Here is a 15,031-nt window from a genome sequence, read left to right on the forward strand (position 1 = left end):
CTCTTCGACTTCTACGAGAATGCCTTCCTTTGAAGCAACTATTAGTCATGATCATGGTCATATACACCTATTGCAACATGAGTTGATGTGATACTAAAAGTAAGATATTTTTTTAAGTATAAATTTTATTTTACTTTTATTATACATCTATAAAATTTTTATACTTTTATTGTTATATACTTATTTTTAGGGTTTTAAATCTTTTGCTAAGGAAGAAGAAGAAGCTTCAATGTCAGAACTAGAAATGTTTTTTAGGGAGCGGATGGTAGATTGTGATAAAGAATTGGATATTTTCGACTTTTGGAAGAGTCATGAATATAGGTATCCAATTCTTTCTCGAATGGCAAGGGATATCTTATCAATTCCAATATTAACTGTTGCATTGGAATCAGCATTTAGTATTGGAGGAAAAGTGATAAATATGTCATGTAGTTCTCTTATGCCTGATACTACTGAAACAATCATTTTAAATCGTGATTGGTTGTATAGTCGAGGAGGTACGCTTATTTAATTATATTTCTATGTTATTGTAATTACTATGTACTATGCAATATTTATTTATTTGTCTTTTGAATTTTGAATGCAACTGAAGATTTTGTAGCTAAGAAAGAACTTGTTGAATATATTGCTCAAGTTGAAAGAGCATATCGTACCTCATCTAGCATATCATCTTGCTCTGTTTGACTTTACTTGAACACAACTACCTTAGCACAGCTAGCGCTTCTATTTATCTTTAAAAATTATGTAGTCAATAAATTATTGCTTATTTGTTGTTTTAACTTGTAGTGTTGAATAAATTATTTGGAAATATTTTTTCCAGTTTGATAACTTGTAACTTTTGAGATGCTAATTAATAAGTTCTATTTATGTTATGCGATCCATAACTTCAACTATATTTTGAATTATTTCATGATAGGCACACGAGGAGAAGAAGATGGAAGCTTTGATGCCACAAATAAAAGCATTACAATTAATTAGAGACATTCAAATGATTTTGAATTTGTTTGAGGGATTTATTGAAATTTTTTTAGTTTGTTGAGAGTTTTATTTTGAGAAATTCACACAATTTGAAAATAGTTGTGTTTAAAGAAACATGCTTTAAGAATAGTTGTAATGTTTAGATTTTAGAGACTCACAAGAGTCACAAGATTTAAGTTTCTATTTTGAGTTGGATTGAGACTAATTTATTATGTTTTAACGCTTACAGTTTTACTTACATTAATCAGGAGTTCTTAATTAGCATAAACGATTGAATGATTGATATAGTTACTAGAAAAAATAATACACAAACTAATCGCAAGTTGTCCTACACAACTTAAATTATTATGACACAAAATAAAATATTAATCAAATTATATTTGAGAATAGCGGATTATTCGCCCATCCGCCATGAATTATCCAACCCAAAACCACCTAATCCACTACTTAAACAAATCAAATATGGATTAAGATTTCTTCACCCGATAATCCGCCTTTTCCACCACGGATTATCCGACCCCATTCGAGAAAGAATTCGATACTTATATTCATGACTCTTCCAAAAGTCCAAAATATCCAATTCTTTATCACAATCTACCATCTGCTCTCTAAAAAATATTTCTAGTTCTGACATTGAAGCTTCTTCTTTTTCCTTAGCAAAAGATTTAAAACCCTAAAAACAAGTACATAACAATAGAAATATAAAAATTGTATGGATGTATAATAAAAGTAAAAAAAAAAAATTGTACTTAAAAAAACATCTTACTTTTAGTGTCACATCAACTGATGATGCAATAGGTGTCATATGACCATGATCATGACTAGTAGGTTCTTCAAAGGAAGGCATTTCCTTAGAAGTCGAAGGGGAGTGGTGCTTCACATACTCATCAAAAAGAGAATGCATCTCACACTGAATGTCATTTACTCGATCTTTCCAAGACATTGATTGCACTTCTTTTAAACAATAAGATACAAATTGCATCTTGAAACGAGGATCATTAATAACAACCATAGCCAAAATTTTACTATAATCTTATCAGTATTTGTCAAATTTCCCTTGCATTTGAATAGTCACATCCCTTAAAAAGACATCATTACCCAATACCGAATTAAGTAAAGTTACTTGTACCTTCCATACTCCTTGAAAGTACAAATTTGCAGTTGGATAAGAAGTCCAAGAAAAAATATTTGTCCTGTCATAAAAAACCTTCAAGAAACAAGCAATTTTCTCAATTTCCTTCCATTCATCATCATTTGGGCAAAACTTGAAATTCTCCTCACTAAACTTGAATTGGCAAATAGCATCTCTATAGTACAAAGCACTTTCAAGCATCATATAAGTAGAATGCCACCTAGTAGGACAATCTAGGCGAAATCCTCTCACACGTGGCACTCTCACCTTTTCACAACATTCATGAAATCTAAACTTCCGATGTTGTGAAGGCTTCACATATTTGACATAATCTCGTATTTTGTCCACAGCCAAATGAGATAATTTTAGGTCATCTTGGACAACGAGATTTAATATGTGAGTGCAACAACGAACATGAAAAAACTTTCCTTCCCCTACCAAAGCATTTTTCAAGTTCATATTAGACTTCAAAAACTCTACAAAGCAATCCTTGGATGTAGCATTGTCTAATGTTATGAAAAAATAATTTTTCGTCTATACCCCAATTCACCAATAAGTCCATGAATTTGTTAGTAAGTGCTAGACCAGTGTGTGGAGGAGGCATGCTTGACAAACTAAACACTTTCTTTTGAAGCTTCCAATTTTTATCCACAAAGTGTGCAGTTAAACATAAATAGAAATTAGTATTTAATGAAGTCCAAAAATTTGAAGTAAGAGAGATTCTACCAGAATTATTCAACATAAGTTCATGAATATGATCTTTTTCCTTGAAAAAAAAAAACCCCATAAGATCGGCTTTTGCAGTATTTCTCATCACAAATTTTGTCTCTCGATTTAATTCTAAAGCCCATTCATGAATTCCTTCATACTCAACAAAAGAAAATGGCAAATTCTGTCTCACAATTGTCATTGCCAACTTCCTATGTTGTACAGCTTGATCAAGTTTTCATGTATGCAAAGACAACTTCCCATCATTGTGACTCATTAGCATTTGTTTCATATCATTGTTTTTCTTTCCCATGCATTTTTTTATATGACAATGTAAGTTTGATGTCCCAGAGTTCTTACTACGGTAGAGACATTTCTTAGGACAATACTTACATTGGGCATATTGTTTATTTCCATCTTCAATCAAGTCAAAATTTTTCCGAATATTAGATGTTTTTTTCCTAGCTCTTTTTACATGTGGAGTTGTTTCATTTGTGGGTTCTATGTTTGATAAATCTAGCAACCGAATTTCTTCTTCACTCATTTCACCATTTTGATCAATTGAATTTGCTATTGACTGAGACATTTTTTTTCCTAATCCTTTTAATGTACTGCAAAAAATAGAGAAAAGGGAAATCAAATGCAACCATTGTTACTAACGTAACTAATTAAAGTTACCCAACATTGTTACTAATGGGTGGCCCTCGGCGACGGCAGTGAGAATTGTCGTCATCGTGGCTCGTGGGATACTAGGAGTGGGAGTCTCAATCTGGCCGTGTGGATCCTAGGATGTGGCTGCGCAGCTGAAATCATGGCTGAGTGGCTATTGAAAGTTTGAAACAATGAAACCCTAATAGCCTAATCTGAGATTTGAGAAGGTTGGCTAGGGAGTGGGACTGACGGACTGTAGCACACTCAATGAGAGTAATACCATCAACGGTTTCAAACAGAAAGCAATTCCGAAGCAAAACCATCAACGGTTACACCAAACCATCAACAGTTACATTTGTCCGCTACAGATTCAAATGACGAAGATCTAAGGCGAATCATCACAATAAAAACTAAGGAGCGTCAAAAATCCAAAGTCAATTGTCTGAGGATCATATATGCTAACAAATCAAAGCCTATTGATTCAAAAGGAGCTTATATGTCAACAATGCAGATTTTATCTCAAATTATCAGATTTATGATATCTTATTTATTATTAACCTATATCGTGTAATCGTGTTTAAATACCCCTACTTGTATCATCTCTAAAGCACGTAATGTTCACATCAATTATTTAAATAAAAATATCATTGTTCTTCCAAAAAAAAGAAAAAAAATTAAGCAGGTTGGCGGATATCCGCCAGATAAACCCGACCTGACTCGCAAGGAGGCAGATATGAAAATGGAAAACCATATTCGACTCATTTAGCAAGCAGTTGATTATAAGTTGGTTAAAATGGGTCGGATTAACGGATTTTTATCCATTTTGCTAGGTCTAAAGGCAACATTGATATAAATCTTTTGTATTTCTCTTTCCTTGTTTTTGGTTAGTTATGGAGGATGCCTTATCCTCTTTTCCATAATTGTTTTTTCTTCTTGCTCTAATGAAATTTTTGTTATTTGTTATCAAAAAAAAAAAAGTCATCTAAAAAAAAAAATACCTGAGCTTATGAAGAAGGATCAATCTTAGCGAACCATGGGATAACAACCCGTAATCATCCAAAATTACAAAACTAAATTATTAATCAAAAACAGCAAAAGCATTCTAGCCATGGATTTACTCTTATCGAATGAAACTAAAAGGTGCCTAATTATCCCACTCTTGAATGGGAATCAAATCCATAGTACTTCAAAATCTCCGATCAAGAGGAGAGCCGAGATCACCAAGCACTCAAGCACAAACAAAAATAATTAAAAGCACGCTTTTCATCATGATCTCCAATGCTTACTCACTCCTCTTGCAACCTTATGTATCTGGTGCAAATGATGATCATAGAAAGACTTGTCATTTCGAACGTTTCATTACATGGAAAATGTTAACTTATGAAATAGGATCAAGTCCAAAGAATGGCTCAAGGGCACAATGAACCCATGGCTCAAGATTTCTTTCTTGACTAAGTTAGGCTAGGATGAACTCAGGCTCAAGATTTCTTTTGTGATTAAGTTTGACTTAGGTACTAAGGATTTGCTTTGCACTAGGATGAAATTAGGGCTTAAGATTTCTTTCTTGTGCCTCAAGGGCAAGGAATTGCTTTGCCCTACGATGAATTTTAAGGTATCTTTCGTAACAAAAATTGATTGGGGCCAAAGGTTTCCTTTAAGATAGAGTGGATCCAAGTCTCAATATTTTGTTCCTTAGTACGAAATTGACTCATGACTACAGCGTGGCAAAGATTCTTTCTCCTTTCATTAAAATCAGGGCTTAGAAATCTCTCATTTTTTACAAGCATAGGGCTCAAAACTTTTTCGCTTTCGCGTGAGCTAAGAGCTTAAATTTTTTTTCCTAAAAGATTAAAATTCTTCCCTTCTATGTGAGCTCAGGACTCAAAACTATTTTCACAATTAGCATGACCTCTATGCTTAGAATTCTTTGTTACAGGTTACCATGTTATTAACGGTAACAATGTACCATCGTTCCTTTTACATACATAAGGTATATTAAAAGAGTGGGAGAATGAGTGATTCTATAGAAAGAACCAAAAGCATTCCAATATTGTTGTACGGTTATGGATTACAAGTGGGGCAGAATCATTTTCTCAGCATTGCTATTGGTTTCCTCTACTGGACATTTTGGGTGCAATGGTTTTTCAGACGTCTTTAATGCCTTGATTTCTTCCATCTGTTTTGTTTTCTTTTGTTTTGAGCTTTCTGTCACTTTTTTTTAAGACTTCTTATCCTCCTCGTTTATTCTTTCCGCTATAAATATAATTTCTTTTTCTATCCAAAAGATATATTTTTTAAAGATCTTTTGTCAGTAAAGGTAAAATCCCGACATTGCATCCAAATTGTTGCTCGTCATCATTACAATTGCTGATGCGATCTGAGTAGTCACTTACCAACTGCATAAAAAGAACACAAAATGTAGCTTCCTATGGATGCATTGACCTTTGACTTGAAAATACTGCTAGGGGTGTTGTGCTAGAACAGATGGGCAGTTGGAAAAATGTTACCAGGCTGCTCCACAGAAGACTAGCGCATTCTAGGTCATCTTTTAAGTTCTGCATAGCAGTTTTGATGTTTCTAGTGGCATGATTGAGGCCATTGTGCTGCAGTGTCCAAATCAAGAAATGGAAGCTGCTGAAAACAAAAATGATATCAATAGATTGATGCCAATACAAAAGTACCATGCAGCTTAGATGAAGAGGACTATGTAGATAAAAAAGAATATCTCGTACTTTGACCTGAAATATGTACACATAACATTGAAGGGAAATGAAGAATCAGACAAGCGATTTGTCAAGAGCAGCTTACCATTATCTCAGTAGCAGCACAAATTTAGTGTTACGATATCATGGACAAATTGAATTAGAAAGCCTACGCACATCCTTGACCATACCATGAGCAAACAACACCAACTTCAGTATGCTGATTGGCACCTGCTTAACTTCAATAACATAACACTGTGAAATTCTTCCTCTCATGATTTGTTCCCTTCTTTTAGGGCATCCATGATAGCTTGACACAATGGTCAGGCATGATGAAAGTTCCTATACCTTTTCCATTGATTAGAAGAACTGCATGCTTATGCCATCTCAAAATCTTTCAAACACCTTCAACTTTCTTAGAAGCATAATGAGGGGTTGGTTTTTCCCTAAACCTGATGACGTTGAATTTATTCCAACAGACAAAAATCTATCTAGAGCGAGAAGGTGGAAATTGGGAGGATTTATTTGATTGATTCAAATCGGAATTTTGTAGGGCTTTTGGCCATTAAGATCATATTAAATAATTAGTTAGGGATATTTTTCAAGGAAATCTAAATAGTAAGGGGTTGTAATTTGACAAGCAATTTTTCATAATTTTTTTTCTTCCAGCTTTTCACATGAAAGATATAATCTATTACGATGATTGAAGTTGGTTGATTTATAATTGAATCAGACTAAATGAAGACCCTCCCTCACCCAACAAAAAAATAAAAAGAGCTCTCCATCTCTCCTCTTCCTTTTCTTCTCCTTGATGATTGTGCTGCATCACCAAGCTGATAGGAGAAACCATTTGCAGCCACATCTTATCCCAGAAACCTTTGGATCCCTAATTTCTCCCTCATTCCCTAACCTTATATTGAATCCAATATCGAATAAAACCAACTTTTTTTGGAGTTTTTTTAATGCAGTCAACATATGGAATTAATTTTACTTTCATTTTTTCAGTTAAGGCATTCTTACTGGGATCATATCTTTAACATTCTGGGACATTCTTTCATTTAAGATTAAGAAATTAACATTTTAGTCCATTTAAGTCTCTAAAAGAAGTTTTCTTATTTTGTGAGCATTGTAAGGCCATTAAAAAGCCTATTATATACTAGTTTCATTCCTTTTTTATCAGTAAAGAGAAATTTCATAAATAGGGCACTGACGGGGTCCCATCCATTTACAAGCAAAGAAAAGAGGGAAACAAAAAGATTTGAAAAGCAACTGTATGATAAGGTATTCAAGAAGTAAGTACGTACCAGCATGTACTGCCTACTAAACTAACTTGAAGGAGTTGTAAGCCAACCATCCTTGAGGGTTCTAAGAGATATCATTGTTCTTTCAAAAGCTCTAGCATTTCTCTCTACTACACTATCCAAGAGACTAGCAAGTGGGATCAAGGACAAGGTTTTTTCCTTTCCCCTTTCGTAGATATACCCTTCCATCCCCACGGTTTCAGCAATGACCCAGTGCTGTCCCCTAATAGCAGCAGCCAGATTCTGAAAAATTGTGGTTCAGGGCCAATGGAGAAGCAAGTGGTCAACAGTTTAAGCATCTTGGCGCATAGAAAGCATCTATTGACCAAAGTGAAACCCCTTTTTTAGGATTATAAAGAGTGAGGATATTCCCAAAATTTTCCCTAAGCAAAAAATAAAAATAAAAAATCAGCTTTGATAAGCGGAAGAGTTTTCCAAATACACGGGAAATTAAGCCTAGTGTTAGGGGGTGACAATGTAATGGGATAACAAAGGGGGAGATAATGACTGCATAACTCTCAAGGGATTTGTATTGATGAATAAACTGTTTCTGTTAATGCTTTGTACCATTGCCTTGTTGATTGAATAAAACAAGTAGACACTGTTATCTGTTATCATTGTGTTTTACTATGTAATATTCTGGTGTACTTACTCATCTATAGATGTCTTCTGCATGGTTGACTCTTGCTTATATGGACTCGTCGTATTTAATTTTACTCTCATGTTACTATTTCTGTTGAGAGACCTATGTGGTTCTTGTGCCTATAGACGCGAACCTGTAAACTTTGGCTGACTCGGTTGAGGGTTCTAAAAGAGTGCTGTGCAGCCCCCATTGGTGTCAACACTTACAATTTCATGACAGTTGGTATCAGAGCACAGTAGTTAGTCAACATGAGTGGTAACCCGAGAATCTTTAAGTCTATTAACACGGAGCACATTAAAGAGCTTGAGGCGAGAGTTTCCAAATTAGAAACCCTGGAGACAATATTCTTTGAGCACATTGGAGTGCATGAGGCTAGAGTTTCAGAATTAGAAACCCTAGAGACAAGATTCTTTGAACTCCAAGCATTTGTGATGAAATTGTCAAAGGAGAATGGTGTGCCAACAAAGCTTGAGGCCGCCCAAGAAACCACTAGAGGGATCCTTTATTGTACATCAGAATTTGAGGAAATGATTATGGAACTAGAGAATCTTATTCCACGTGTAAAATCCCAAGAGAATGGGCCAAGAGAGCTCGAGGCCTTCTAGAGGAAACTTGAGCAATTGGACGCCTTTGAAAGAAGGCTAAAATAGATAGAAGGGATGTTGCCACCATTATCATCCCAAAAAGGAGGGCCAATAAAGCTTGAGGCCTCCTTTCGGGAACTTTATAAGAATTTTTATGTGCTTACAGATCATGTTAATGAGTCCATTAGTTCCTTCAAAGGGGAGCTGAAGGAAATGGGAAAGTTTTAGAGCATGATGGATCAATTCAGAAACCAATTGCAAGAATATGATGCCAACTTGAATGTGGTGGCCCAAATGTCTAGGAAATCTGCAGTAGATGCTAGTGAAGGGATCCAGGTAAAATTATTGGACCCAAAATCTTATGGTGGGGCTTGTGATGCCAAGGAATTGGACAACTTCATCCTCGACTTGGAACATTATTTCAAGTGCTTTCAAGTTGAAATGGAGGACAAAGTGGCAAATGCCACAATATTCCTTGTGGATGATGCAAAGTTGAGGGGAAGGACCAAATGTGAAGATATCTTGAACAATTAATGCACCATCAATACTTGGGAATTAAAATAGGCCCTAAAGACAATTCTATCCAGAAAATGTCAATTATATTGCTCGCTGCAGGTTGTATGATCTACAACAAACTAGCTCGAACAAGGAATACATACAAGAATTTCAGGCATAACTGAGTCTGATAGATTGTTTCACATTTTACAAGGACTCAAGACATGGCCCAAAAATGAGTTACAAAGGCAATGAGTCCGTGACTTTCCCACTACTCTCGCGCTGCAGAATATGTTTAGATGACTATTCAGAAATCCATCCAAAGAGGAAAAACTTCCCTCCAATAAGCAAAGGCCCAATAAGATGAACAGACCTACCAACGATGGAGGGGACAAAAGGGTTGCTAACTTTGGGAAAGGCAGGAGACCCTTCTCATCTAGAGACTCAAGGGGCGGATACGCAATGACTAAGGAGAATCAATCGCCCATTTCTTGTTTTCTTTGCAAAGGACTTCATTGAGTAGCTAAATGTCCTGAATAGAAGATCTTAAATGCTTTGAAGGCCCTAAGGGATGAAATAGAAACCATGACAAAGGACACAGGGGAGAAGCAGGATATGGCCGGGGCATTAATATTTCTCGAGACTCTTGAACATCAAGCAAGTGTCAACAAATCACAAGACAAGGTTCTCGTGCATGTTTATCAGGTACTAAATAAAAAGAATACTAAAGCAATGATCGACACAGGTGCCACTCACAACTTCATTGTTGATACTACAACTCAACAAATGAAATTGCAAGTTGACAAGGATTTAGGAAAACTTAAGGCGGTGAATTCTAAAGTTTTGTCCATAGTAGGGGTTGCTTCAAAGGTAGTGTGCCAAATGGGTCCTTGGTCAGGAGGGGTAGACTTCACCATGGTACCCCTCGATGATTTTGACGTAGTATTGGGGATGGATTTCCTCAAGATTACTCGAATAGTTATGGTGCCCACTGCAAACTATCTCCTAATGATAGGGGATTCACCTTGTATAGTGCCAGTAGCCCATAGATCTATAAATGAAAAGAAATTTCTCTTAGCCTTTCAATTCAAGAAAGGGCTGAAGATAAGAGAACCCTCATTTTTGGTGTTGCCAGTAGACCCAAGTAGTCAAAAACCTATGCTATGTCCAACTGGAATCAAGATAGTTCACGAAGAACTCAAACATGTGATACCAGACCAGCTACCCAAGGTGTTATCGGCCTAATGGCAAGTAGACCATGACATTAAACTCCTTCTTGGGGTAAAACCGCCTGCCCGAGCCCTTTGGCGCATGGCATCGCCCAAAATAGCAAAACTTCGAAGACAATTAAATAAGTTACTAGAGGCGGAGTTTATTCAACCTTCAAAGGCACATTTTGGAGCCCCTGTGTTGTTCCAAAAGAAATAGGATGGGAGCTTACGCTTGTGTGTAGACTATCGAACCTTGAATAAGGTGGCGGTTTGGAATAAGTACCCCATCCCCCTGATTGTATCTATTCAACCAATTGAGCCCTGCCAAATATTTTACCAAGCTAGATTTGAGATCGAGGTACCATCAAGTGTATATTGCTGAAGGAGATTAACCAAAAACCACTTGTGGAGTCTTTCAATTTCTTCTTTTGCCTTTTGGAATAATGAATGCACCTGCCACTTTTTGTACTTTAATGAACTAGGTTTTTCGAGACTATCTAGACAAATTTGTGGTGGTCTATCTTGATGACTCATGGTGTTTTGCTCCACACTAGCTAAACATAAGGAGCATCGACCTACTCTTCCAAAAGCTCAAAGAAAATCAGTTGTACCTAAAAAGATAGAAATGTGCTATTGCTCAAAAATGCATCATGTTCTTGGGGCATATTATCGAGGAGGGGTAAATTTGAATGGATCCAACTAAGGTTCAGACTATCTACGTATGGACATCTGTCGAGAGCTATGTTTGTTTCTTGGGTTGTCCAACTACCACAGGAAGTTTATAGAAAGATTAGAAAAATTGTAACATTGACAGACTAGCTAACGGGAGTAAAATGGGGGTGTAGGAAGATTGTCAATCCGCATTCGATGAGCTAAAGAAGAAAATTGCAAAGGACCTAGTACTAACCCTTCCGGATATCATGAGGCCATTTGAAGTCCAAGCAAACACATTAGATTTTGCATAGGGAGGGGTCCTTCTCTAGGTCGTCCAATTTCATTCAAAAGTTGAAAATTAACTAATGCAAAGTAGAACTATACGGCACAAGAGAAAGAACTGCTAGTTGTGGCACACTACTTGCAGGTTTGGAGACACTACCTATTGGGGTCCCAGTTTGTGTCAAAACAGAAAATGTTGTGGTCACTCACTTTTTGTCTCAACTAAGGTTAACTTCAAAGCAAGCACATTGGCAATAGCAACTAGAAGAATTTGATTTCCACTTCGAATATAATGCGAGGAGAATTAAACAAGTGACAAATGCTTTTGAGTAGAAAAACAAAACTAACAGCGTTGAAATTGGTAAGCCATTTGTCAGCTAGTAGGGCTAGCCTATCCATAAATGATTTTATCAAAAAAACACCTGTGAGCAAATCAGTAGTCCAGAACATTGATTAAACTAGTGGAAGTGGGGAAAACTCAACAATTTTACATCGAAGACAACCTATTGATGACAAAAGGACAACGACTATTTGTGCCTAAATCTAGGAACCTACGGAAAACCATATTAAAAGAGTGTCATGACACTTTATGTGCAAGACACCAGATGTGGTGACAAACTCATGCCTTGATCAAAGAAGGATACTATTGGCCACAAAAGGAAAATGATGTGATGGAGTATACAAAATCTTGTTTGACCTTCCAGCAAGACAAAGTTGAGAGGAAGAAAACTCCAAGACTGCCAGAGCCATTGCTAGTACTAATCAGGCAGTGAGAGAGCGTCTATCTGGATTACGTTACCTCTTTGCCAAAAGTGGAAGACCATGATACAGTTCTAGTGGTGATTAATCGATCCTCGAAGTATGCGACCTTCGTGCCCACTTCAAAATTGTGTTCTGCAGAAAAAGACAGTTTAGTTATTTTTCAAGCATGTGGTGAAATATTGGGGAGTCCCCGAGAGCCTTATCAATGATCGAGATGTTAGGTTCACTAGTGGATTTTGGGGTGAACTCTTTCCTTTAATGGGGCAAGCCTCAATCTTTCCACAAGCTACCACCTGTAAGCATACGGTCAAACAAAATGTTTTAATAGGCTATTGGAAGAATACTTGCAACATTTTGTCAACACTAACCAGGAAAATTGGGTTTCACTATTGGATACAGTGCAATTTTTTTTTAGTTCTATGAAATTTGCAGCAACTAATAAAAGTCCTGTTAAGATTGTGACAGGTCAACAACCCACCCTTCCACACACCCTTAATGGCTGATATAGCGGGAATTGCCCGAAAGCATACCACTATACAAAGAAATGGATGCTAAATATCAAAGTAACTCGAGCTCAGTTGGAAAAAGCTTCAAAACATATGAAGAAAATGGGCAAACAAAGGGAGATGGCCACAACAATTTGAAGCTAGGGACCTCGTGCAAGCTAAAATACCACAAAAACATTCTGGTTCCTTTGTCACAAGGACAAAAGACTCTTACAAAGGTACGAAAGCCCAATCAAGGTGATAGAAAAAATCAAACATGCATCTTACCAAGTCGAGCAACCAAAGTGGATGAAGAGCCATAGACAACTAGTCCATCCTCTATTCCACATATCAACTTAAAGCCAATCCATGCAGATGAAGAAAATCCCAACTGACAAAAGTCAAAGAGACCAACCATTTCCAGTAAGAAGATTACAGCCAGAGATGTTGAAGAGAACCTTGCAAATAAAGTCATCAATGAAGAAGGTTGTCAACAACAGCAGTACCTAGTCAAATAGACACAGTTGGAGAAGAAAAGAACAATTAGGAGAAGACCGAAGACTTCCAAAATGTCACATAGAAGATTCAAGACTTACTGAACTCCAAGTCAGTAGCAGCACAACCAAAGGATTGAAGATCTCTTACAGCAAATTGACGAGGACATCAATAGAATGAGTGGGGGGAGGATGTTAGGGGGTGACAACGTAATGGGATAACAAAGGAGGAAATAATGATTCTATGTGTAACTCTCCAGGGATTTGTATTGATAAATAAATTGTTTCTGTTAATGCTTTGTATTGTTGCCTCGATTGAATAGAACAAGACACTGCTATCATTGTGTTTTACTATGTATTATTGTAATGTACTTCTCTCATCTATGGATACCTTCTGTGTGGTTGACTCTTGCCCATTGGACTGTGGTCGTATTTAATTTTACTCATGTCACTACTTCTGTTGAGAGACTTATAAGGTCCTCATTCTTGCAGGCGTGAAAGTGTAAACTTTAGCTAACTTAGTTGAGGAAGGGTTCTCAACGACTGCTGCACGGCCCTCATTGGTATTGACACTTGCAGGGCCATGGCACCTGACGCACAAGGGCTTGTCCACCTACTTGTAGAAGGAATTGACCGTGAAGTGGCCATTTTTGTTCGAGTTTCCATAAAGGCACATCCAGATTGATCCAACTAGGCACTTTTTTTGTTTAACAGCTGCAAATATCAGCAAAAGAATCGAGCTCCCAATCATGGCCATTTCTTACATAGGGGATGCTATGAATTGTCCCATTGACTGAGAGGTCTGCATACAAACCAAAGCAACATTGTTGCAAGCGAAATTGAAAATAGCAGGAAATTGGGAACTAAGAGGGGATCAGTCGCACCAGCTGTCTTGCCAAAGTTGAGTTGCAATTCTTCTGCATTGGACTCCGCATTAATTGACAGGTTCATCATTTTTCAACTCAAACCGCCATGTTGACAGGGTTGTCCAGAGTTTCAACTTAAATTCATACGGTTCTGCAATCAACTTAAATGGTGTTTAACGTCACCAACATCACAGTATCATCTCCAATCACAACCACCAAAAGAGAGATTTTGTAGACGTCAACAATTTCCCAAGCCAGATAGGCACATGCCCGAAAGTAAAAACATGAAAGAACGCTAAATTGGCACATGCCAGAGATTCATTTTCTATTCATAGATTCTCACTCGAGCAACAAAACGTATGAGTTATTGCTTCAACATTGCTGAAATTCCCGTGCTGGAGCAAGCACCACCACTAAACTGTGAAGTCAAACCTTCCATCAACAACAATCAGGCCAAATGAATAAAAAAAGAACTAGTCAGTAGATAAATCTAATCCCCAAGACAATTCATTTACCATCCCCTCTTTATCCAATACATTTTGAAAAATCACTACAAATCTTGGAGATTGCCTTCCAAAGTGCTACTCCATGGTTAGATCTAAACTCCCAAGAGAATCCACGACCCCATGCTCAAAAATAAATAGAAAATCCCAAACGATCTATTCTCCCACTGAGAACATCCAAAATCATTTCAAAAGTAAAGCCCTACTAAAAGACAATTTGATGAATTCCAAAACCACCATGACTTTGACGAATGCTTTAACCATTTAAATCCTTCCTAAACCCAAAAACTGCTGCAACTAAAGAAAAATATGAACTACCTGAGTTCCCTCACATGACATTTTCTCAAGTTATCGTGTAATGACACATTTTGCATGCCAAGCAGCTATAGACAATAATACAATTTGGTGATAAGCATATGAATATCAGATATAGCACTGAAGTACTGTGAAAAACAAAAAAAATCATTCACAAAGACATCCATTTATCATGAAGAGATGTCCACAAGCTTGAAAAGAAATAAACCGAGTAAGAAACAGTGTATATACTATAATCACCACCTTTTTTAAGGGGAGGCAGTAA

General features: G+C 36.7%; 1 protein-coding gene across 8 annotated transcripts in view; it reads right to left on the bottom strand.

The window, feature by feature from the left end:
* LOC131146856 (uncharacterized) overlaps nucleotides 1-15,031 on the bottom strand; it is a 102,372-nt gene that overhangs the window by 51,037 nt on the left and 36,304 nt on the right. The gene's annotated exons all lie outside the window — the stretch shown is intronic.

The sequence above is a fragment of the Malania oleifera genome, chromosome 13, assembly GCF_029873635.1.
Source record: "Malania oleifera isolate guangnan ecotype guangnan chromosome 13, ASM2987363v1, whole genome shotgun sequence".
Classification (NCBI taxonomy): domain Eukaryota; kingdom Viridiplantae; phylum Streptophyta; class Magnoliopsida; order Santalales; family Ximeniaceae; genus Malania; species Malania oleifera.